The sequence below is a fragment of the Eleutherodactylus coqui genome, chromosome 12 (assembly GCF_035609145.1).
Source record: "Eleutherodactylus coqui strain aEleCoq1 chromosome 12, aEleCoq1.hap1, whole genome shotgun sequence".
NCBI lineage: Eukaryota > Metazoa > Chordata > Amphibia > Anura > Eleutherodactylidae > Eleutherodactylus > Eleutherodactylus coqui.
This window is the reverse complement of record NC_089848.1, coordinates 95,524,089-95,550,330: the sequence shown is the minus strand read 5'-3', so window position 1 is coordinate 95,550,330 and position 26,242 is coordinate 95,524,089. Positions and strand designations below refer to the sequence as shown.

The following is a 26,242-nucleotide window of genomic DNA, read 5'->3' as shown; positions in this document are numbered from 1 at the left end:
TGGGGGTGGGTAGGACGTGAGCGGTCCCAGGCTCTGACTCTGTCCCAGCCTCCACTAAATTCACCCAATGTGCTGTCAGGGAGATGTAGTGGCCCTGCCCGCCTGTGCTTGTCCACGTGTCCGTTGTTAAGTGGACCGTGGCAGTAACCGCGTTGGTGAGGGCGCGTACAATGTTGCGGGAGACGTGGTCGTGCAGGGCTGGGACGGCACATCGGGAAAAGTAGTGGCGACTGGGAACTGAGTAGCGCGGGGCTGCCGCCTCCATGATAGTTTTGAAGGACTCCGTTTCCACAACCCTATACGGCAGCATCTGAAGGCTGATGAATTTTGCTATGCGGACGGTTAACGTTTGAGCGTGCAAGTGCGTGGCGGCGTACTTGCGCTTGCGCTCCAACAGTTGCGCAAGCGACGGCTGGACGGTGCGCTGAACTACACTGCTGGATGGGGCCGAGGACAGCGGAGATGAGGGTGTGGGTGCAGGCCATGAGGCGGTAGTGCCTGTGTCCTGAGAGGGGGGTTGCATCTCAATGGCAGGTTGGGGCACAGGGGGAGAGGCAGGGGTGCAAACCGGAGGCGCTGAACGGCCTTCGTCCCACCTTGTGGGGTGCTTGGCCATCATATGTCTGCGCATGGTGGTGGTGGTGAGGCTGTTGGTGTTGGCTCCCCGGCTGAGCTTTGCGCGACAAAGGTTGCACACCACTGTTCGTCGGTCGTCAGGCGTCTCTGTGAAAAACTGCCAGACCTTAGAGCACCTCGGCCTCTGCAGGGTGGCATGGCGCGAGGGGGCGCTTTTGGAAACAGTTGGTGGATTATTCGGTCTGGCCCTGCCTCTACCCCTGGCCACCGTACTGCCTCTTGCAACCTGCCCTGCTGATGCCCTTGACTCCCCCTCTGAAGACCTGTCCTCCTGAGTAAGCGTTGCACACCAGGTGGGGTCAGTCACCTCATCGTCCTGCTGCTCTTCCTCCGAATCCTCTGTGCGCTGCTCCCTCGGACTTACTGCCCTTACTACTACCTCACTGCAGGACAACTGTGTCTGATCGTCATCGTCCTCCTCACCCACAGAAAGTTGTTGAGACAGTTGGCGGAAGTCCCCAGCCTCTTCCCTCGGACCCCGGGAACTTTCGAATGGTTGGGCATCAGTGACGATAAACTCCTCTGGTGGGAGAGGAACCGCTGCTGCCCAATCTAAGCAGGGGCCCGAGAACAGTTCCTGGGAGTGTTCCCGCTCCTGAGCAGGTGTCATTGTAGTGGAGTGAGGAGGCTGGGAGGAAGGAGGAGCAGCAGACAGAGGATTCGGATTTGCAGCAGTGGACGGCGCAGAACTGCGTGTTGACGATAGGTTGCTCGAAGCACTTTCTGCCATCCAGGACAGGACCTGCTCACACTGCTCATTTTCTAATAACCGTCTCCCGCGTGGACCCATTAATTGGGCGATGAATGTGGGGACGCCAGAAACGTGCCTCTCTCCTAATCGCGCAGCAGTCGGCTACGACACACCTGGATCAGGAGCTCGGCCTGTGCCCACACCCTGACTTGGCCCTCCGCGTCCTCGGCCGCGTCCACGTCCTCTAGGCCTACCCCTACCCCTCAGCATGCTGTATTACCAGTGATTTGATTTCACAGGCAGGAAATAAATTGGCGCAAGACTGCAGCCAAATATAATTTTTTCCGTTTTTTGAAAACGAAAGGCCCCACTGCCTCTAGTGAATGAATAATCTAAGTTTAATAACTGTGCTGTGTCCCTGCTAATGTGTCACAGAACGTGAGGGTAGCAGAGTTATTAACTCTGGCAGAGCAGGTATTTTTTTTCCCAATTAAGGAAAGCAAATGGCGAAGCCAGGAGTAAAACGTAGCTGGGTGCGTCTGATTTTTAAACGTTGCACACGCAGCCGACACGTGTCCACCGCCCTTAGGACGGACAGAGGCAGGACAAATACAATTATTTTCAGTTTTTTTCCACCAAAAGGCAGCACTGCATATATTCAATGAACATGACAAGTTTAATAACTGTGCTGTGGCCCTGCTAATGTGGCACAGAACGTGAGGGTAGCAGAGTTATTAACTCTGGCAGAGCAGGTATTTTTTTCCCAATTAAGGAAAGCAAATGGCGAAGCCAGGAGTAAAACGTAGCTGGGTACGTCTGATTTTTAAACGTTGCACACGCAGCCGACACGTGTCCACCGCCCTTAGGACGGACAGAGGCAGGACAAATACAATTATTTTCAGTTTTTTTCCACCAAAAGGCAGCACTGCGTATATTCAATGAACATGAGAAGTTTAATAACTGTGCTGTGTCCCTGCTAATGTGTCACAGAACGTGAGGGTAGCAGAGTTATTAACTCTGGCAGAGCAGGTATTTTTTTTCTCAATTAAGGAAAGCAAATGGCGAAGCCAGGAGTAAAACGTAGCTGGGTGCGTCTGATTTTTAAACGTTGCACACGCAGCCGACACGTGTCCACCGCCCTTAGGACGGACAGAGGCAGGACAAATACAATTATTTTCAGTTTTTTTCCACCAAAAGGCAGCACTGCGTATATTCAATGAACATGAGAAGTTTAATAACTGTGCTGTGGCCCTGCTAATGTGGCACAGAACGTGAGGGTAGCAGAGTTATTAACTCTGGCAGAGCAGGTATTTTTTTTCCCAATTAAGGAAAGCAAATGGCGAAGCCAGGAGTAAAACGTAGCTGGGTGCGTCTGATTTTTAAACGTTGCACATGCAGCCGACACGTGTCCACCGCCCTTAGGACGGACAGAGGCAGGACAAATACAATTATTTTCAGTTTTTTTCCACCAAAAGGCAGCACTGCGTATATTCAATGAATAATAACTGTGTTGTGGCCCTGCCTACACAATTCTTTCCCTGCAGTATCAATGGAGGGTGCAATGCTCTGCAGAGGCGATTTTGAGAAGAAAAAAAATATGCAGCACAGCTAACAGCAGCCAGCACAGTACTGCACACGGTTAAATATGGCCCTAGAAAGGACCGTTGAGGTTCTTGAAGGCTACACTCACTCCTAACACTCTCCCTGCCTATGCAGCACTTCTGTCCCTAATGCCGGGTGCAACGCTCTGCAGAGGCGATTTTGAGAAAAAAAATAATTGCCACTGCTAACAGCAGCCAACACACAGCTATCAGTGGCCCTAATAAGGACCTTTGGGGGTCTTGAAGCCTACACTAACTACCAATTCTTTCCCTACAGCAGCTCCGGTACAAACAGCACTGTCCCTCATCTAACTCACACGGCATCTGAGGCGAGCCGCGGGAGGGGCCGACTTTTATATTCGGCGGACACCTGATCACCCCAGCCACTCACAGCAGGGGGGTGGTATAGGGCTGGAACAACACAGGGGGAAGTTGTAATGCCTTCCCTGTCTTTCAATTGGCCAGAAAAGCGCGCTAACGTCTCAGGGAAGAAAGTGAAAGTAACCCGAACACCGCATGGTGTTCGTTACGAATAACGAACATCCCGAACACCCTAATATTCGCACGAATATCAAGCTCGGACGAACACGTTCGCTCATCTCTAGTGTACACTCAATGCTCTGATCCCCCGCTGACGTGACGTTCCGTATACCCATGTGACCACTTCAGCCAATCACTAGCCCCAGCAGTATACCGCTCAAGCTCACTGTTTTGGGCAGCATTTGACTGTTTTCTTATGCATTGTAAGCAGACAGTTTTTTTTTTGTGCAGGGCTAGCTAGGGCAGCTTTAACTTTAGGGCGAATGGTGAATTTGCACCAGACCCCTTGGCAGTGGCACTACTTTCAATTATATCTACATCTGCAGATTGAGGATTCAGTGGAAACAGATTGCTGAGCTCAAAAATAAAAGAAACAATATATTCACCTCTTGAGTTGTTTCAGCTCTTTATTATTTTATTGGCTACAAAAAAGTTTTGGGATGCTGGGGGTTGGGGGTGATGGTCTAGAGCGATGAGGCATAGAGTGTTAACGGTGAGGGAAAGGGCCAATTTTAATATCTGTGCACTTGGCCCACTAAGTTATTAAAAGGGCCGTGGGCAGAGTATTTACCTTTAAGGTGAAAAGTAATTAAGAGGACATGGGCGTGCTGCCACTACCATATTCTCAGAATGGTCAATCTGCCTTTCATTGGAACATGCATGCTCAAGGAGTTTCCCAGGACTTTGGTATTGACAAAGCGTTGCATTCCCCTGTAATGTTTTTACCAGTCACTCTTTTGTAACTTTGTGCCGGCCGAGCGCAGAAGTTCGCGGGAAAACAGCGGGGAATCAGATGGTTGTCAAAGGTGGCTCTACTGTCCTTTTCCTGGAATATCAAGATGCGACCTGGCCCGGCTGCGCACGGTGGTAATACAATAACGGTGGCAACGAATGCTGTGATTTGAATGACCACCTGACACCAGTATCTTTTCAGCAAAGCGTTCTGGTAGCGATGCAATAAAGAGTCCAAACCAGATTTTATAAAGTAAACCAAAGGTACACAGTTTACTAAATGCTTGGGTGATTAACAACAGTTGATACTTAGCAGAATTACCAATCAGCATTGATTTAAACAGACTTGCTGTGAGCAGAGAATACAAGTTCTTACTCTTGAACGATTCCACGGTTCAGGAAGATGAGCCCGCCAGACTAAGTTACCTGGGGGTTCCCCTGGAAGGGTATTTGTATAGTAATGGAGGGCTTAAGCAAAGTTGACTGTACTCCCACTGATTTATAGTTATACAGGGCAAGTTACACTCTCTGTTGAGAAGTACTGTTTCACGTTCCTTCTCCTCACTGTGACTTGTTCCTGACCACTTTCTCCATCCCCCATTTTCCGGTGACTCCTTTGTTGGTGCAGCTCCACATGCTCCTTCCTCTCTCCTCTATCTCCGGTGACCAACTCCCCTTCTCTTCCTGCTACTTTCCCGCGCTCCCTGACTCACTTCCTTCTCTACCCTGCTCACTTTTTTCCAGGCTTGACTCAACTCCTCCCTCTCAACCAATCAGAGAATTTACTAGTAAGCAGCCAATCAGATAAGAGCAGTTGCTGGGCAGACTAGACTCAGGAGAATGACAGATTCCTTCTCCTGTAGGATGCCTTCTATGTCTCCTTAGGAGCTCGTAGCGAGGTATCTAGGACTTAGTAACTGTTTGACTACTCTGTAGGACCCTACAGGTCACTACACATTTTGCATTAGCTGCGTATGGCACATTGACTGCTGCTCTGTGCAATTCAATTAGCGGCTCCTTCAATCAGCTTAGCTAGGGTGTTAGCATTTGACTGATGTTGATGACCCATCCTAAGGATCATTAGTATCAAAGCCCCAGAAAACCAATTTAACTGGAGGATCAAGAGGATTGTCTGATCTTTGCCTGACAAAGAATTCTCACCATGCAGCTTTAGGACATAGTCACTTCTGTGCCGGAAGCTTTATTTGGAGTCCCTAGCACTGATCTGGTGTGTAATCCTGAACAACATAGTGCAACATGCTGTGCTACTTTGTCCAACACACGTCGGAGAACTGTACAGAAGTTGAACGGATGCCATTATAATTAATGGGCTCCATCGTATGCCGGATTTGGTGCTTCTGCCTTCCCCTTCCTGGGCTCCTATGAGAAACCCGAAAAAGGGAAAAGAGAGCTCAGGTATGGAAGGAGCCTAAGGCTTTTTTCCCATCAACACTTTTAATTCCGATGTTCGGCTCCATTCTCAGAGCTGAACAATGAAAATACCAGAATTGCTGGAGCTGGCATATGCTGGACATGAACGAAGTCAGCTGGACATGAACGGAGTCAGACAGACCCCATTGACTACGAGCATTTACCTGGGTAAAGTAGCACAGCAGGCAGCAGTATTTTGTTCAGACTTTTATGCCAGATCCACGCAAGTGGCTCTTTGCTGCGGATGTGAAGATAGCTTTAGTTTTACTAGTTAATGCCATGATGTCTTTGGTGACAAGTTTCTCAAAATTCCGTTTTATAAAATTTAATGGAAATATAAAATAACCTGTAAATTCGACAACTCATTAGAGCGTACAAACCACCAACATTACAACAAACAGTACAAAGGTCATCGAGTTCCCACATTGTCCCACTTCCTGTCAATTCCCAAACATATATTGAGCCGTATACAGTTTACAGCGAGGATCGTTAATCATCTGCTTGTTTTCACCCCATATAAAGGGCGCACCCTCCAAATCATGGTATGTTAATATAGAGCCAGAAGAGGCCGGTGAACGTGATGCCAAGAGGGGTAATTAGAAGCATAATTAATGCTCTTCATTGCTCTAGATTTTACACAGTAAACTTTAACCTTTTCATCCCTGAGCTATTTTTAGATTTTCTGTGCCATTTTTTTGTCTCCACCTTCCAAAAGCCGTAACTTTTTTATTTTTTGTCAGCACCGCCACGGGAGAGCAAGGTAGTGTTAACTTAGTTAGTTATTCATTTCTATCTGAAACTCCCAGCCTCTTTTTACTCAGATGCTCATGTGGACTCAATTCTGACAAGATCTACTTGGGGTTATGTATGTAGTTTCTAGTCAAATTCCCAGCCTGTGTGATGCTGCTACATGGATCTACCACAGAAACAAGGGGGCACAGGCACTCTGGCCTTGTAGTATATTGTACTTTTCACCTCAGCCAATTGAAGGCATTTTCCAGGACTGAACTATCGATGACCTGTCCTCAGAATAGGTCACAATAGTTCAACGTGGTGGTTTGTCGCTGGGGATCCCTGTGATCAGCTGTTATCAAGCCCACTGTCAATGGGGACATAGCTGGTTTTTAAGTTTGGGCTGTATATAGAGCAGCAAACTTTGGCCCATTGTAGAGCCCATTGAACTTGTGTGCATGGCTACCCAGCTCCAACTCTGCCTCTGCATTGGTAGGTGGGTCCCTCTAGATGTCACTGCACTGGGCCATGCACAGAGTATCTAGTTTGCACTACCTGACACTCACTAATGAGGGGAATAAGAAGTACCTGCGCACAATACATTGTTAACATTTGGAACTTAAAGGTGTTTTTCCAACCTTAACCCCTTAGGGATGCAAACATTTTTGTTTTTTCCTCCTCGTTTTCAAAAAATCATGAATCTATTTTCCGTTGACATAGCCATCTGAGGCTATCTTGTTAGCCATCTTGGTTTTTACGGGATGAGTTGTATTTTTCAATTGTACGATTTATTGCATCATGTAATGTGCAGAAAAACTTGTAAAAATTGTGAGATGAAATGGAAAAAATTCAATTGCACCATTTTTTGTGGGGGGGGGGGGTCTTTTTTTCACAGACGTACAACTTGTGGCAAAAATTAAATTAATTTTATTATGTGGGTCAGTTTATTTATGGCGATACCACATTTATATAGTTTTTTGTTGCACTACTTTAAAAAATTTAAATATCTGTTTTTAATTGCTACCGCCATCTACCGACAGCTTTTTGCATTTTTTCATTGATGGGGTTGTGTGAAGCCTTTTTTTTTTTGCAGGACAAATTGTAGTTTCTTTTGACAACATTGTGGGGTACATACGACTTATAGATTGCTTTTTATAACATTTTTTTCTTGGAAACTGTGACAAAAAAAGTGCAATTTTGGTATTTTGTGTCTAGTTTCCTATTCTTATTTTTTTTTCTGTTAATTTTTTTTTTTGTTCACCATGCGGGATAAGGCTGGATTCAGATGAACGCATATCGGCTGGGTTTTCACGCCCAGTCGATATACGTCGTCTCTCTCTGCAGGGGGGGAACCTGGAAGAGCCGGGAGCAGTGCTCCCGCCCCCTCTCTGCCTCCTCTCCGCCCCCCTGCACTATTTGCAATGGGGAGAGGCGGGATGGGGCGGAGCTAATTCTCGGAACTTAACCCCACCCCCACCCACCTCCTTTCATTGCAAATAGTGCAGAGGGGCGGAGAGGGGGTGGAGAGGAGCAGAGAGGGGGTGGGAGCTCAGTTCCTGCTCCTGGCTCTTCCATCCTCTTCCCCCTGCAGATGAGGACACCGTATATCGGCTCGGCGTGAAAACCGAGCCGATATACGGTTGTCTGAATCCACCCTAAATTATACATTATTTTAATACTTCGGACTTTTAAAGATGCGATGATGCTACATTTTTTGTCTTTATGTTTACAATCGGAAAAGAGGGAGGGTTTAAACTTCAAATAATTTTTTGTAATAATTACAAAAACTTTATTTTAATTTACCTCTCCTTATTTACTCCTATAGGAAGCTTAAACTAGCGATCATCTGATTACTTATACAATATACAGCAATACTTCATTACATGTAAATTTCATACACGTGCGATTTTCTATTTTACTACTGGAACACCATTTTTCTCCCAAAAAGGCATTGTAATCTCATTTAAAAAATTGTTGATTTACAAGGGCAATATTGGTCCAAATTTTTTGGACCGATATCACACTCTCCTATGTAAATATACCCTAATATCAATACTGGACGTCATAACATGTTTCTAGTAGGATCAACTTATATTGCCTTTTGCAGTGCTCAGATACGTTTGTGTGAATGGAGTCTAATCATTAGATCAATTATGTATCTGCTTGTAAGTAGACTTAAGTGTCACCAACTGATCCAGGGAGAACGGGGCTGGCTGCAGCCGCCATGTCTGATCTGCTCACATCAACTGCATGCAATCAGGCTTTATAAAACTGTACCGGTCGGCGGCGGAGAGAAGAGATAATGCCACATAGGGATATTTCAACCCTTCCTTGCTGAAGCAACTTTAAAGGAACAGTAGAATCAGGCGTCTCTTACTGGCGGAAATAGCGTATGGCAAAGGCACTCGCTTTGGTCTATACGGTCTCTAGTAATCACGCTTCCCAGGCATTACTCCGATTAAGCCGATGCATGTGCAAAAAACCTCGTCTATGGTGCAAATGCATCACGATGAGTTGCACGCAACTGCGCATACACCCGTGTGAAGGAGCCCTTACGGAAACAACGACTCAACTTCTCCCAGTCTCATGCTGTCACACTGTACAACCATGCTGTGTTCACATGTCTCATTGTCATCAACCCACTACTTAAAATGACCCTCCGGGCCTGGACAAATATAGATGGCCACATGGCATATCTGGCTACCTGATGCACGATGTGCATAGTATGCATTAATAGTCTAAGGGCTTCTTCATACGAGTATATTTGCGTGTGTTTTTGCTATACTTCGTCAGGGAGCCAATCTGCCTGTGCAAACCCTTATCTATATATATACACAATAGGATGCATGTGTGTATGTGCCACCATTACTCATGAATGCCTTGAGCAATTTTAACCAAACTTGGTACATATATAACTCATCCCATGGGGACAAATTTTGGGGAGATAAGATAGCCCCACTACCCCTGCGGGGGTGGGGGTGGGGTGGGGGGGGGGGTGGATGCCGGAATTGCACTTGAGCAGATGGTTTTTATTTCACAGTCTTATATTACACAGACGGCCTCCTCCTCATCATATAATAATCTATTACACAGATAACTTCCTCCTCAAATACTGTTATATTACACCGACCTCCTGCTCCTCAGATAATAATATCTTACGCAGACAACCTCCTCCTCTGCTCCAACTACCACACAGCTTCCCACCAGCACTGAGCCACTATGTACCACACAGAAATGAGCCTAGCACCCACTCTTATAAAAGCTGTCCGAAAGGAAATCTATATTGCTCATAGCAACCAATCACAGCCCAGCTTTCATTTTACCTCAGCTGTATAACAAGTGAAAGCTGAGCTGTGATTGGTTGCTATTGGAAACAAAAATTAAAGGGGAAGTTGGAGTGTTTTTGATTTTTAATTATGCCAGTATTACGCAGACCTCCTGACCCTCAGATAATAATATATCACACAGATGACCTCTTCCTCCTCATCTTCGGGATTCAAGTTCATTCATAATTTTAATTTTAAATGTATTTCAGGTTTTCAGTTTATTCTTCACAGGCAACACCGGGTAATCAGCTAGCATACTTATAAAGAATGGATTCTTTCACTTCTCATTCTTTCATTCATTTTCTAGTTTTCTTCTTTTGCTCTGTTCAGTACACAACTTGGTGCAGCCATTGATTTTGTGAAGATAAGCAGATACACTAACAAGTAGCTGATTGATAATATGGGGATAATACTCAGCTCGTAGAAAGTCAATTATTACCGGGAGATTAGCATCAGCTCGTAGTTCGCATTGGTGCTTTTTCCGACTGTGTACAAACTTGCGATCAGTTTTTCTGTTCCATCCTAATGTAGTGAGCGAGGAGAGCGGTACGCAGGCAGGAGGATGTCACAATCTGGAGGCTCGGGTCATGGAGCTGCACTGGACCCAGAAGGTACAGGAGTGAATTGATGGGCCTGAGCAAAAGCCCAATTGCACGGGTTCCCTATACGGGACCTTTCATATGGGACGGAATAGGCCGCACAACGCACTACAAGCTGCAGTAAATTCCGCATAGGGAAATGCCAATTGTGGAAGTCCCAGTGTCTCTAATAACGTGGCCTTTCATTCTTTCATTGTTTATGCAGCAAGAGAATAATAGAGATTTCTTTGAAAACTTCGTAATGTTTGTAAGAGCGAAAATGATTGGGCGCGTAACCGGTTCTATAAAGTCATGTTCATTTAAGAAATCAATGCTGCAAGGAAGACAAGAGGCAGAGCCGTCATGTAGTCTGCCTGGCTGTCTCTAGACCCGGATCTTCACCACAGGCCAACATTCACTTGTACCGTCAGCCATGAACCAAAAGGAATTATTATATCAATTTTCACTTCTAACAGGAACATTATAGCTACATGAGCTACTTACTACTACTCCCATCATGTATGTACGACAGACAGAATACTTTGCTATCTTCTTTACAGCAACAATTCTTGTTTTAAATTGGTTTTCTGGGATTAAAAAAAAACAAAAAAAATGTGTGTATATATATATATATATATATATATATATATATATATATATATATATATATATATATATATCCAATATAAAAAGCCTACAGGCTTTTTCTGGCACCACACTTTGAGCCATACGCTTGACCTTTAGTGGATGATTTTGGCGTCATTAGCTTTGTAACATCGCTGTGAAATCATAGAATTTGAGTTAGATACAAGTGACCTGTAAGTTAAGGTCAAAGTTGCTATGTTAGGTTTAGGGAGAGTGAAGCGCTGCTGAGCGAGCGTGTAACGAGTGGAGAGAGAGACACGTTGTTCTGCTACATGCTGATATATACACGCACCGTTCTGCTACACTCTCATATATACACTCCGCTCTGCTACACGAAGCTATATACGCTGTGCTCTGCTACTTGTAGCTTTATACGGTCTGCCCTGCTACACACTGATGTATAGGCCCTGCTACACGCATGTATATACAGTCTGCTCTGCTACACGCAGGTGCAGCGTCTGAGGAGTGGGCCCACAGCCGAGGAGACAGCAGGGTAGAGCTTGTGCCTTGTCATGGGGCTCTACCATCTCCTCCCCTGGGTGTAGCATGGGACCTTCCAAGTTACCACTGGGAAAAACTTACAAAGGGTAACTCAAGCTGTGGTTTACCTCAATTCCCTGTCACTCATGACACCACCATTCCGTCCTCTGCGGTGAATCCATAAGATGACAATAAAGAGTCCACACACAGAGTTAACATTTCAGAGCAAAACTGGGAACGGTCGGTAAAGCTCGCGTTTACTTGAAGTTTAAGTTACAGTCCAAACAGATTACATCCACCATCGGAACACTGGTGCAGGCGGATTAGTGGTGTGACAGGGAGGTTCTCTCGGGCTGCTCCTTCTATCTTTCTCTATCTCTACTGGTGCACACTCACATTTAGGAAAGGGCACTTAGCGCTTCATGGTGGGTTCTCACACACTTGCGGCCCCCCAGGTCACTAGCATAAAGGCCTGGGTAGATTGGGCCTAGGGCACACACAAGGCAGTTGCTCAGCCTCTTCCATCCTGGAGCTCCTTGTAGGACCAGACACAGTTCTCCTAATCACTCCAAGTCTCTCAGATTTCTTCAGACGAAGAACTCAGAACCAAGACCAAGATTAGGACGGTACTTGTGTATCTTGTCTCCACCACAAATGCGGGTGGAGACCTAGAGGGGTGGCAGGGAGTAATTATGTGACAGGCAAAGGTGGCGATTGGCTACCGCAGACAAACCTTTCCTGTGGTGGGCAGCCTCCATCCACAGAGCCACAGCAGTGGCACTGGGCTATGGGCTCCGCTATGCTCCTGGTCTCCAGCATGATCCCAGCAGGGGCTGTAGTGCCTGCGGGTGAGCCCCAGCTGTGTATAACCTGGAGGCCCACAGCAGCGCTGATGAAATAGTACACCAGTACCGATTAGGACTAAGAACTCTTGCATACAGCTTGCAATCACATATATATTATATGGTCACATGACACACCACAAGATACATTTTCCAGCCGTAACCAAGACGTTAACCCATTCAGTGCTGCAGAGCTGCAATACACATCAAATGCACACACATTGAAGACACTGACAACACAACTGCACAAGACAAACATATTCATACTTATGGAGGGGCCAAGTTAACTCTGGGCCACTACACAAGTAAATACACTCTTCTCTGCTACACACAGGCAAATAAACTTTTTTCTGCTATATGCAGGTAAATACACTCTGCTCTGCTACACAAAGGCATATAGTGCTCTACAACTAGGTGACTGTATTCTATCTCTGTAGTAGATCCAATCTGTTGAGTATACCAAACAAACCAAATATTACAGCAGGATACACCAAATATACTGGGGGCTCCACAGTAACATATACTATAATAAGTGGTGTGATATACCGACATGTAATATACACTAATTGAATGTTGCCATATTCCCCCAAGACCAAGCCGCAGATGGTGAACAATTCAAGTCAAATCTTTGGCTCAACAGTTCTTAAAACATTTACAACCAATTTTCCAAACATTTTATGCTCACTTAGCGAACATTGGGTTACTCTAATATATATATATATATATATATATATATATATATATATATATATATATATATATAGGTCAAAAAAGGAAGTAAAAGAGAAAAAGAAATCATACTTGTGAAGCAGGTGGTGGTGCTATGATTGTGCGATGGTGACAGACGCAGGTGGAGACAGCACATTTTTTAAAAAGCAAACTTTACATAAAGAAAATAATGGTTTGTTGGCTTCGCTCCATAGGAGGGCGCTGGTACTTGAATGTTGTATTAAGCATAAAGTGAAGTTACGTTCTTCCGGTGACAAAGCGTCCATTGTCTGCAGTCTCCTTCCTGCAGGTCAATGTAGCCAGTCACTAGTGATGTAGTGTTCATAGCCTAGCAGGGCGTGCCAAGCTACTGCAGAGACTGTGCATGCGTGCTGTCTCTCTGCAATAGCATATGAACTCTCACAGTGAGACAGTGCATATATGCAGTCTCGGCAATAGATTAGCATTCCTTCCTAGACAGGGAATGTTACGTCACTAGTGACATAACCTACACTGACCTGCAGGAAGAAGAATGCAGAGAATAGATGCATCATAACAAGAAGAAAAGGGTCCAGACGACATGCAGTGAGGTGACCAGGAGAACTTGAGAAGATTATCGAGGAGTAGATGCGGTAAGAAGATGGCCTGGGGAGGAATAGGTAAGTATTGATTTTTTTTTTTAAATGACAAAACCCCTTTAAGGTGTATCGCCTTTACACCTCTTCTTAGACTGGGTTGCAGCAAGTCACGTGACCGAACCTTGGGTATTTACTCCATATGCACGATACCCACTTCACTATCTACAGCCTAGAGCTATTCCTCCGATGTCGTTGACGTCACATTATGAGTTTACCTCAGGTCTAACCCTGCTACCGGTATGTCAAACTTCCTTACTGACATGCCAGGTGCTTGCTGCACCCTCACATCAAACTACTAACTACCACTTGACCTTGAGTATGTATGTTTGTGTGTGGGAGCTTCTCATGCTCCGCCCTGGTGACATCATCACTCCACCCCCTGGTGACATCATCACAGGTCCTACAACATATATAAAACGCAGAGCCAGACCGACAGAAGAACAACAAAATTAAGGCTCTTGGAAGGGGAGGACAAAAATAACAAAATGAGAATACAACTAAGCCGTTATTATCTCAGACACAAGTCAATGGTCCTGACCGAAGACACCACCTACCGCCACCACAGAGATCCGGTGGGTTGAAGGACCTGCAATAATGTCACTGCTGTGGGAGGAGCCATGTGCAGTTTGGTAGAAAGTACTGTATACTGGATGAGTTGACAGCAGCCACCAGGACTTGTGATGACATCACCGTCATGTGATCACCTGTGTGGGTGCAGTCAAGGATCACATGATCGGGGGCTGATCACTGTATCTAGGAGTCTGCTGAGCTGGTGATGTCTGGAAATCAGCATGGATGTACCACAGCTGTGTGTGTGATGTGTGTACATCAGGATGCAAATTGAAGAGCTGTATCTGTAATGTGCTGTGTGTGAATCAGGATGGATGTAGTAGAGCTGTGTTTGTAATGTGTGTGAATCAGTATGCATGTAGTAGAGCTGTGTGTGATGTGTGGGGATTATAATGGATGTGCCATGTAACACAGCTGGGTGGTGCATTGCACCACCAGAAACACTGGTACTATAATTTCCTAATAATTACTAGTCTGTTATATACAGTAATCATACAATTCCCTCATGTATTTAGTCATACTTAGGCCTAATTCACACAAGCCATGCCTTTTCATGCTGGCTGCAACATGGCTGGAAATCATTTGAATGCAGAATAGCCACAATAAAGTCACGGCCAAAGTTCGCATGGAAGATCCTTTGTTGGCATAAATCCAGTCCCTTTTGGTTCTCTTTTTGGCCCCCATTATTAGGGCCCTATCAGTCCTCTCTCTTTGTCCCCCTAATCATGAGGGCCTCAGGTGTCTCTTCTGCACTGCTCCCAAACCTAGGGACAGGTTTGCTCCCGACACTCTGTTATCAATGGCTGCCGTCCCTTCAGCAGTCTATTCTGCTAGGTCACTCTCCAGGCTGCATCTCAGTCCCTGTGTAAGCTGCGGCCCTCACTGTAGGTTGTGTCACGTGGCTGTCTCTGTTGCAGCACTGAGCCCCTCAGCACTTATATGGTGCCCGAGGTACCTAGAAAGTTTGAGGACCTACTGGGCACAGTAGGTCCTCAATCTAAAGAATATTATTCACAACATCATGGCAGTGGCATTAGTGGTGGTCATTTGTGGTTGTCACACATGATGTTTTGCTTGTACAGAAGACCAAGATAATAATTCAGGGACTTTTTTGGGTCATTTTCACTTGTTCTTTTGAAAAAAAGTACAAAGAAATTTTGACAGGAAGACAAAGAGTTCCCGCACTTCCCTCTCCGACACCTCTGCAAATTGCAGTGTAAATGATTTGTTTTATCCTCTTTCTCCAGAAGAATCAGAACTATAAGAGATGGTGTTCACATCAGGGGATATATCATCCTTGAGTGCATACTGGCTTCAAACTGAGTCATTCTGGGTGTCATTCCATGCTGTTTGGGTCCGGCTTGTGTCACACTCAGCACTTCCACTGTTGCAGTTGTTCGGCTCCTAGGAGCTGAGCAACGGTAAAATACATTTTGTCGCGGCACGCAGGCGGTCCAGCGCAGTACACGTCTTTGGGGCCTGTTTGTATTTCCTGAGCCGTCGCTTAGTGATGCCACGGGTACCCGCAGCCCACACGCAATGTTAATTGTGTATTGGCTGTGGGCTCGAGGCCGTCCACGTGGAATCCGTGTTAAAATAGTACATGCTGCGATTTTTTTTCCGCTGGCGGAATACACAATTCCCAATTGCAAGTGTGAAGGGAAATTGCAGAATTTGCATTTCAAATCCGGTCGTGTGAGATCGGTCTAAGTGCGGCCATCTCTGTATACAGCATATAGATGATAGTCATTGTCTTGTATGACCGCCATCATGTTAAACTGAAAGTGTATTGTTAGTAACTAACGGATTGTGCCGCCTAGTATCATCCCCCTGCTTGTTGCAGGCAGCATTGCTCATGAAAAACATGCGTTTTTTTTAACAGATCACTATTAATCATCTCAAAAAGAGTTTTCTTAGAAATTGCATCATGATAATATATATAGTAAGAAAAAGTAAGTGAACCCCTTGGTATCCCTGGCTTTCTGCATTGATTACTAATGTGATCTGTTTGTTATGTAAGTCACCATTACACACAAACACAATACATACTAAGACCAGCAGTGGAATCCGCCCCTGTGCTTGGCCGGCGTCTGTGCGTATCTGTATTTTGTCTTTATAATCTGTACTGTGGATGGTCCGCACGGATCGCCGTCGGACATGCAATTTGAAAAAAAAAATATTCCTGCTTTTCCCGCATCCTTGCTAGGCGATGACGTGGGATCTGCGACCTTTCCGCAATGTCAATTGTGGAAGGGCCGCGGGTCAGATGGCTTCTATTGACCTCAATGGAAGCCGTCCGCCTGGAATCTGCAAAAAAATAGAGCATGCCGCAATTTTTTTTTCGCAAGCAGAAAGTCGCTGTCCGCTCGTGTGAGTAGACGTATGGCTTCTCTATTGGTTTGCATTTGTGCGGAATGCTGCGGATCGTCCGTGTAGGAGATGATAGCGGATTCTGCAATTCAAACTCACTTGTGTGCAGGCGGCCTTATAGAGATAACTGAGATATACACCAAGAGAAAAGGGATTAGAATAGGATAGGTGATAAAAGTCTGATCACTCCTGAGACCCCCCCACTGATCCAGAAAATGGGGGTCGTGTGTCCCTCTGTTCTCAACACTTCATGATCGCTGAACAAACCCACAGTGACATCACATTGAATGGATTGGTGGCCGCACTCCACTGCTCCATCCATTTCATTGGGCTGATGGTCCAATATTTCTGTCAGCCACATTGAAATAAATGGCGCGGTGGAGCACATGGCTCCATTGAATGTGACATTGCTGTGGGTCGGTTCAGAAACAGTGAGCCCCCACCGATCAAACGTTTATCACCAATCCCATGGAAAAGTGATAAAAGCCAGTTGTGAGAAAACTCCTCTAACTCTCAGGGGATGAATACTTACATGAAAATAATATTTTTTTCAGTGGTTGGCATGTTGTGTAAGGCCACTCTCACACATGTCCTTTTTACTGCGATTACCGCAGCGTTTTGAATGCCACGGTAATCACACTATAACGCTCCCATTGATTTCAATGGGGCCTCGCAGATATTCGCTTGATCGAGCGCTGTCTGCTCTATTTTACCGCATTTAGCGCACCTCCTCACTCATCACAATGATGGAGTGCGAAAAAACGTGCTGCGCCCGAAAACGAAAGTAGAATTGCGGCGTTTTGCAGACAGCATCTGTGAGAGTGGCCTAAATCAAATAGTCAACCCCCACCATCTTCACAGATTCACTTTAACTGCAAGTTGTAGTGTAAGGGGCTCGCATAAAGGCCGTTGCTCCTGGAGATACGCCAAAAAGTGTGCCAAAATTTGCGTCAAATTCCAGCATAGTAGAACAGAGCATAAGCAGTAGACGAATGATGAGACCCCTGGGAGAAAAGGGAGTGCGAGTGAGGTTGTTAAAGAAGTTGGTGTCAGATTGGTTAAGAGAATACAAGGATCCAGAGACAGCAGGCTGCTAAACAAGGGAAGAGCCATGTGGAGGCCAGATAAGAGTGCAGGACTGTGCTGTGAGAGCACCAGATCAAGGCAAGGAAGGAGATTTGAGAGATCAATGGCAATAACTTGTAAGTGAGGCCGGCCTCGGTAAAACCACTGGGTGTGCACACCAATAGCAAGCCTACTAACAACTGGCCATATCAGAACAGCTAATATTATGAACACCTCTGGTGTTCAAATCTGGGTCATGGACTGCTTGATTTACATAGACATTGTACGTGTATACGGGTACCAGCCTTTCTAAAAGACTGCATTCAGGTGGTTATCACCAAACGGAAGTTGTGCCTTATATTCTGCAATCTATATTTCTTTGAGATGGTCTTGTTAATTATCAGGTGTAATTGACATTATCCACGAAGTGTTACTGTTATTACATATTTAGCATAGAGCATTATTATTTCGATATGTTAGCTTGCAGTAGATCGCCCCTAGGAACTATAAAGTACAAGTTCAATCACTTAACTATCATTATTAGAGATGAGCGAACACCAAAATGTTCGGGTGTTCGTTATTCGAAACGAACTTCCCGCGATGTTCGAGGGTTCGTTTCGAATAACGAACCCCATTGAAGTCAATGGGCGACCAGAGCATTTTTGTATTTCGCCGATGCTCGCTAAGGTTTTCATGTGTGAAAATCTGGGCAATTCAAGAAAGTGATGGGAATGACACAGAAACGGATAGGGCAGGCGAGGGGCTACATGTTGGGCTGCATCTCAAGTTCACAGGTCCCACTATTAAGCCACAATACCGGCAAGAGTGCCCCCCCCCCCCCTCCCAACAACTTTTACTTCTGAAAAGCCCTCATTAGCATGGCATACCTTTGCTAAGCACCACACTACCTCCAACAAAGCACAATCACTGCCTGCATGACACTCCACTGCCACTTCTCCTGGGTTACATGCTGACCAACCGCCCCCCCTCCCCCCCACAGCGCACACCAAAGTGTCCCTGCGCAGCCTTCAGCTGCACTCATGCCACGCCACACTCATGTCTATTTAGAAGTGCGTCTGCCATGAGGAGGAACCGCAGGCACACACTGCAGAGGGTTGGCACGGCTAGGCAGCGACCCTCTTTAAAAGGGGCGGGGCGATAGCCCACAATGCTGTACAGAAGCAATGAGAAATATAGAAGCAATGAGAAATATAATCCTGTGCCACCGCCATCAGGAGCTGCACACGTGGGCATAGCAATGGGGAACCTATGTGCCACACACTATTCATTCTGTCAAGGTGTCTGCATGCCCCAGTCAGACTGGTAATATGTACCTTAACAGTAACCGCGTTGGTGGTAATGTGGTGGTGACTGCGGACCTAGTAGCACGGTTGTTTTTTGTTGGTTTTCGGAATGCGGCCAGGATTAAGTGGGCCGTGGCGGGGGGATGGTGTGGGGGCTCTCTTGTTGTGTCGGTAAAGGTGAAATTCTTGGACTGCCACCAGACGAACCAATGCAAAGGCATTTGCCAAGAATGTTTTCCCTGTTGGAGGAGGAGGGGGATGTTTTTGAGGCACTACGTGTCCTCTCCACGTGTCCGTGGTTATATGCACCTTAACAGTAACCGCGTTGGTGGTACTGTGGTGGTGACTGCGGATCTAGTAGCACGGTTGTATTTTGTTGGTTTTCGGAATGCGGCCAGGATTAAGTGGGCCGTGGCGGGGGGATGGTGTGGGGGCTCTCTTGTTGTGTCGGTAAAGGCGAAATTCTTGGACTGCCACCAGACGAACCAATGCAAAGGCATTTGCCAAGAATGTTTTCCCTGTTGGAGGAGGAGGGGGATGTTTTTGAGGCACTACGTGTCCTCTCCACGTGTCCGTGGTTATATGCACCTTAACAGTAACCGCGTTGGTGGGAAATGGCCTCGCCGCCATCATGTCTTTGGGAAGCCTCTGTTTCCACACCCCAGAGACATACCATTAGCAGCGGTATAGGCAGAGCCCAGAATTCGTAACATTTCAGCCGTAGCATTAGGACAGGCCCCACTAACATATCAGTAGCAGCATTATAGGAGGAGCGCAGTCTTCGTTCCATGTCAGCAATAGTAGCACTCAAGACAGGCCCCAGTAACAATTCCGAAGCAGCAGTATAGCGGGAGCGCAGTCTTCGTTCCATGTCAGCAATAGTAGCACTCAAGACAGGCCCCAGTAACAATTCCGAAGCAGCAGTATAGCGGGAGCGCAGTCTTCGTTCCATGTCAGCAATAGTAGCACTCAAGACAGGCCCCAGTAACAATTCCGAAGCAGCAGTATAGCGGGAGCGCAGTCTTCGTTCCATGTCAGCAATAGTAGCACTCAAGACAGGCCCCAGTAACAATTCTGAAGCAGCAGTATAGTGGGAGCGCAGTCTTAGTTCCATTTCAGTAGCTGCAGTATAGCCAAGGCCCAAGTTACATTTATGTAGCTAAAGTGTAGGCCAACCCCACACACCTTTCTGTACCATGAGTGCAGGCGAAGAACATACAAATTGCTATGATTACACTGTAGGTGAGGGCCCCAAAAAATTGGTGTACCAACAGTACTAATGTACCTCAATAAAATTGGCCATGCCTAACCAAGATGGCAGGTGAATCGCTTTGGTTAATGTGGCTTAAGTGGTAACTAGGCCTGGAGGCAGCCCAGTGTAACAAAAAATTGGTTCAAGTTAAAGTTCCAACGCTTTTAAGCGCATTGAAACATAAAAATTGTTCAGAAAAATTATTTGAGTGAGCCTTGTGGCCCTAAGAAAAATTGCCCGTTCAGCGTGATTACGTGAGGTTTCAGGAGGAGGAGCAGGAGGAGGAGGAGGAATATTAGACACAGATTGATGAAGCAGAAATGTCCCCGTTTTGGATGGTGAGAGAGAACGTAGCTTCCATCCGCGGGTGCAGCCTACGTATTGCTTACGTATCGCTGCTGTCCGCTGGTGGAGAACAGAAGTCTGGGGAAATCCAGGCTTTGTTCATCTTGATGAGTGTTAGCCTGTCGGCACTGTCGGTTGACAAGCGGCTACGCTTATCTGTGATGATTCCCCCAGCCGCACTAAACACCCTCTCCGACAAGACACTAGCCGCAGGACAAGCAAGCACCTCCAGGGCATACAGTGCTAGTTCAGGCCACGTGTCCAGCTTCGACACCCAGTAGTTGTAGGGGGCAGAGGCGTCACCGAGGATGGTCGTGCGATCGGCTACGTACTCCCTCACCATCCTTTTACAGTGCTCCCGCCGACTCAGCCTTGACTGGGGAGCGGTGACACAGTCTTGCTGGGGAGCCATAAAGCTGGCCAGGCCCTTAAAGACTGTTGCACTGCCTGGGATGTACATGCTGCTCGATCTCCGCACCTCCCCTGCTACCTTGCCCTCGGTACTGCGCCTTCTGCCACTAGCGCTGTCGGCTGGGAATTTTACCATCAGCTTGTCCGCAAGGGTCCTGTGGTATAGCAACACTCTCGAACCTCTTTTGATCTGGAATATGATTTTCTCCAGCAGGCTTTGGGTATTCTTCAATTGTCAGGGAAGCTTATGCGCACACTGACCAAGTCAAACAAGTATGAATCTCATGTTAAACCATCCGTCCAACACCAGACAGGCCTTTTATGTACAGACACACAATGCGTGCACAGAAACAGTCCAGTCAGTAACATATAGGATTCACATTCAATTGTCGGATCATACAGGAATCCCCACCTCTCGCCACCTCTCTGCCCACTCCTCTCTCACTTCCGCATAGTAAGGACTTTGTATTCTTTAGCATGCAGACAACCTAAAGGAATTCTGTGTAGTTGACAAGATGTGTTTAACTAGCTAGTTGTGTTTGAAGAGTGGAAGGGGGCCTAGTAAACACACAGGATATACACGACACTATGGCCCTTTAACTTCTTAGAAACTGGTTGAGCAACTTCGATGTATTTAGAGCAAATACATCACCCATCCATTGGCTAGCAAATACCATGATTAGATTGTGTGTGTCCTTTGAACTCCTCAGAGCTGAAAGTCATTACAATAGCAAAATACATTTGGGTTATATACAAATATTGATAGACATTTTATACTAAATAATTATCATGTCTATCACACTTTCCTCTTCGGGAATGAGAGTGGGCAGGTTCTCCTTATAGCGTGGGTCGAGCAGTGTGTACACCCAGTAATCCGTCGTGGCCAGAATGCGTGCAACGCGAGGGTCACGAGAAAGGCATCCTAACATGAAGTCAACCATGTGTGCCAGGGTACCTGTACGCAACACATGGCTGTCTTCACTAGGAAGATCACTTTCAGGATCCTCCTCCTCCTCCTCCTCCTCAGGCCATATACGCTGAAAGGATGACAGGCAATCAGCCGGTGTACCGTCAGCAGCGGGCCAAGCTGTCTCTTCCCCCTCCTCCTCATCCTCCTCATGCTCCTCCTCCTGTACGCGCTGAGAAATAGACAGGAGGGTGCCCTGACTATCCAGCGGCATACTGTCTTCCACCGCCACCGTTTCCGAGCGCAAAGCAGCTGCCTTTATGGTTTGCAGGGAATTTCTCAAGATGCATAGCAGAGGAATGGTGACGCTAATGATTGTAGCATCGCCGCTCACCACCTGGGTAGACTCCTCAAAATTACCAAGGACATGGCAGATGTCTGCCAACCAGGCCCACTCTTCTGAAAGGAATTGAGGAGGCTGACTCCCACTGCGCCGCCCATGTTGGAGTTGGTATTCGACTATAGCTCTACGCTGTTCATAGAGCCTGGCCAACATGTGGAGCGTAGAGTTCCACCGTGTGGGCACGTCGCACAGCAGTCGGTGCACTGGCAGCTTAAAGTGATGTTGCAGGGTGCGCAGGGTGGCAGCGTCCGTGTGGGACTTGCGGAAATGTGCGCAGAGCCGGCGCGCCTTTACGAGCAGGTCTGACAAGCGTGGGTAGCTTTTCAGAAAGCGCTGAACCACCAAATTAAAGACGTGGGCCAGGCATGGCACGTGCGTGAGGCTGCGAGCTGCAGAGCAGCCACCAGGTTACGGCCGTTGTCACACACGACCATGCCCGGTTGGAGGCTCAGCGGCGCAAGCCAGCGGTCGGTCTGCTGTGTCAGACCCTGCAGCAGTTCGTGGGCCGTGTGCCTCTTATCGCCTAAGCTGAGTAGTTTCAGCACGGCCTGCTGACGCTTGCCCACCGCTGTGCTGCCACACCGCGCGACACCGACTGCTGGCGACATGCTGCTGCTAACACATCTTGATTGCGAGACAGAGGAGGAGGAGGAGGGTGCTTTAGTGGAGGAAGCATACACCTCCGCAGATACCACCACCGAGCTGGGGCCCGCAATTCTGGGGGTGGGTAGGATGTGAGCGGTCCCAGGCTCTGACTCTGTCCCAGCCTCCACTAAATTCACCCAATGTGCCGTCAGGGAGATGTAGTGGCCCTGCCCGCCTGTGCTTGTCCACGTGTCCGTTGTTAAGTGGACCGTGGCAGTAACCGCGTTGGTGAGGGCGCGTACAATGTTGCGGGAGACGTGGTCGTGCAGGGCTGGGACGGCACATCGGGAAAAGTAGTGGCGACTGGGAACTGAGTAGCGCGGGGCCGCCGCCTCCATGATACTTTTGAAGGACTCAGTTTCCACAACCCTATACGGCAGCATCTCAAGGCTGATGAATTTTGCTATGCGAACGGTTAACGGTTGAGCGTGCGGGTGCGTGGCGGCGTACTTGCGCTTGCGCTCCAACAGTTGCGCAAGCGACGGCTGAACGGTGCGCTGAACTACACTGCTGGATGGGGCCGAGGACAGCGGAGATGAGGGTGTGGGTGCAGGCCATGAGGCGGTAGTGCCTGTGTCCTGAGAGGGGGGTTGCATCTCAGTGGCAGGTTGGGGCACAGGGGGAGAGGCAGGGGTGCAAACCGGAGGCGCTGAACGGCCTTCGTCCCACCTTGTGGGGTGCTTGGCCATCATATGTCTGCGCATGGTGGTGGTGGTGAGGCTGTTGGTGTTGGCTCCCCGGCTGAGCTTTGCGCGACAAAGGTTGCACACCACTGTTCGTCGGTCGTCAGGCGTCTCTGTGAAAAACTGCCAGACCTTAGAGCACCTCGGCCTCTGCAGGGTGGCATGGCGCGAGGGGGCGCTTTGGGAAACAGTTGGTGGATTATTCGGTCTGGCCCTGCCTCTACCCCTGGCCACCGCACTGCCTCTTGCAACCTGCCCTGCTGATGCCCTTGACTCCCCCTCTGAAGACCTGTCCTCCTGAGTAAGCGTTGCACACCAGGTGGGGTCAGTCACCTCATCGTCCTGCTGCTCTTCCTCCGAATCCTCTGTGTGCTGCTCCCTTGGACTTACTGCCCTTACTACTACCTCACTGCAAGACAACTGTGTCTGATCGTCATCGTCCTCCTCACCCACAGAAAGTTGTTGAGACAGTTGGCGGAAGTCCCCAGCCTCTTACCCCGGACCCCGGGAACTTTCGAATGGTTGGGCATCAGTGACGATAAACTCCTCTGGTGGGAGAGGAACCGCTGCTGCCCAATCTAAGCAGGGGCCCGAGAACAGTTCCTGGGAGTGTTCCCGCTCCTGAGCAGGTGTCATTGTAGTGGAGTGAGGAGGCTGGGAGGAAGGAGGAGTAGCAGACAGAGGATTCGGATTTGCAGCAGTGGACGGCGCAGAACTGCGTGTTGACGATAGGTTGCTCGAAGCACTTTCTGCCATCCAGGACAGGACCTGCTCACACTGCTCATTTTCTAATAACCGTCTCCCGCGTGGACCCATTAATTGGGCGATGAATGTGGGGACGCCAGAAATGTGCCTCTCTCCTAATCGCGCAGCAGTCGGCTGCGACACACCGGGATCAGGAGCTCGGCCTGTGCCCACACCCTGACTTGGCCCTCCGCGTCCTCGGCCGCGTCCACGTCCTCTAGGCCTACCCCTACCCCTCAGCATGCTGTATTACCAGTGATTTGATTTCACAGGCAGGAAATAAATTGGCGCAAGACTGCAGGCCAAGTATAATTTTTTCCCTTTTTTGAAAACGAAAGGCCCCACTGCCTCTAGTGAATGAATAATCTAAGTTTAATAACTGTGCTGTGGCCCTGCTAATGTGTCACAGAACGTGAGGGTAGCAGAGTTATTAACTCTGGCAGAGCAGGTATTTTTTTTCCCAATTAAGGAAAGCAAATGACGAAGCGAGCAATAAAACGTAGCTGGGTGCGTCTGATTTTTAAACGTTGCACACGCAGCCGACACGTACACACAGCCCTTAGGACGGACAGAGGCAGGACAAATAGATTTTTTTTCAGTTTTTTTTCCACCAAAAGGCAGCACTGCGTATATTCAATGAACATGAGAAGTTTAATAACTGTGCTGTGGCCCTGCTAATGTGTCACAGAACGTGAGGGTAGCAGAGTTATTATAACTCTGGCAGAGCAGGTATTTTTTTCCCAATTAGGGAAAGCAAATGGCGAAGCCAGCAGTAAACCGTAGCTGGGTGCGTCTGATTTTTAAACGTTACACACGCAGCCGACACGTACACACAGCCCTTAGGACGGACAGAGGCAGGACAAATAGATTTTTTTTCACTTGTTTTACAAGCAAAAGGCCGCACTGCGTATATTCAATGAATAATAACTGTGTTGTGGCCCTGCCTACACAATTCTTTCCCTGCAGTATCAATGGAGGGTGCAATGCTCTGCAGAGGCGATTTTGAGAAGAAAAAAAATATGCAGCACAGCTAACAGCAGCCTGGACAGTACTGCACACGGATAAATATGGCCCTAGAAAGGACCGTTGAGGTTCTTGAAGGCTACACTCACTCCTAACACTCTCCCTGCCTATGCAACACTTCTGTCCCTAATGCCGGGTGCAACGCTCTGCAGAGCCGATTTTGAGAAGAAAAAAAATGGCACTGCTAACAGCAGCCAACACACAGCTATCAGTGGCCCTAATAAGGACCTTTGGGGGTCTTGAAGCCTACACTAACTACCAATTCTTTCCCTACAGCAGCTCCGGTATAAACAGCACTGTCCCTCATCTAACTCACAAGGCATCTGAGGCGAGCCGCGGGAGGGGCCGACTTTTATATTAGGCGGACACCTGATCTCCCCAGCCACTCACTGCAGGGGGGTGGTATAGGGCTTGAACGACGCAGGGTGAAGTTGTAATGCCTTCCCTGTCTTTCAATTGGCCAGAAAAGCGCGCTAACGTCTCAGGGAAGGAAGTGAAAGTAACCAGAACACCGCATGGTGTTCGTTACGAATAACGAACATCCCGAACACCCTAATATCCGCACGGATATCAAGTTCGGACGAACACGTTCGCTCATCTCTAATCATTATCCATTTATCTACTGTTATTTCTGTCTTGTAAATTAAATCTAGCATATTTTGGTTACTCCATCTGCTGCATCGTATCCTCTATCCTTTATCACTATCCTACCAACCTTAGTGCAACAAAACAGGAGAGAAAAAAAGATACCACAGGGGGTGAATACTTCTGCAAGGCCCTGTCAATTGGTTCCAAGCGTTTATCTTTAAGCATTCCTGTTCAGATTAAGGACAGTAACTCCTCCTAATTCACCTCTTGTATCTCACCTGTTTACTAATAACAGAACCGATGGGGGTATGTTGACATAAGCGTGGCACAAGGTGTTCAGTTCACTCAACGC

The 26,242-nt window shown here is 47.4% G+C and overlaps 1 protein-coding gene across 1 annotated transcript in view; it reads left to right on the top strand.

Annotated features, from left to right (window-relative positions):
• Nucleotides 1-26,242, top strand: part of PRKAG2 (protein kinase AMP-activated non-catalytic subunit gamma 2) — a 318,286-nt gene that overhangs the window by 74,498 nt on the left and 217,546 nt on the right. The window lies entirely within an intron of this gene.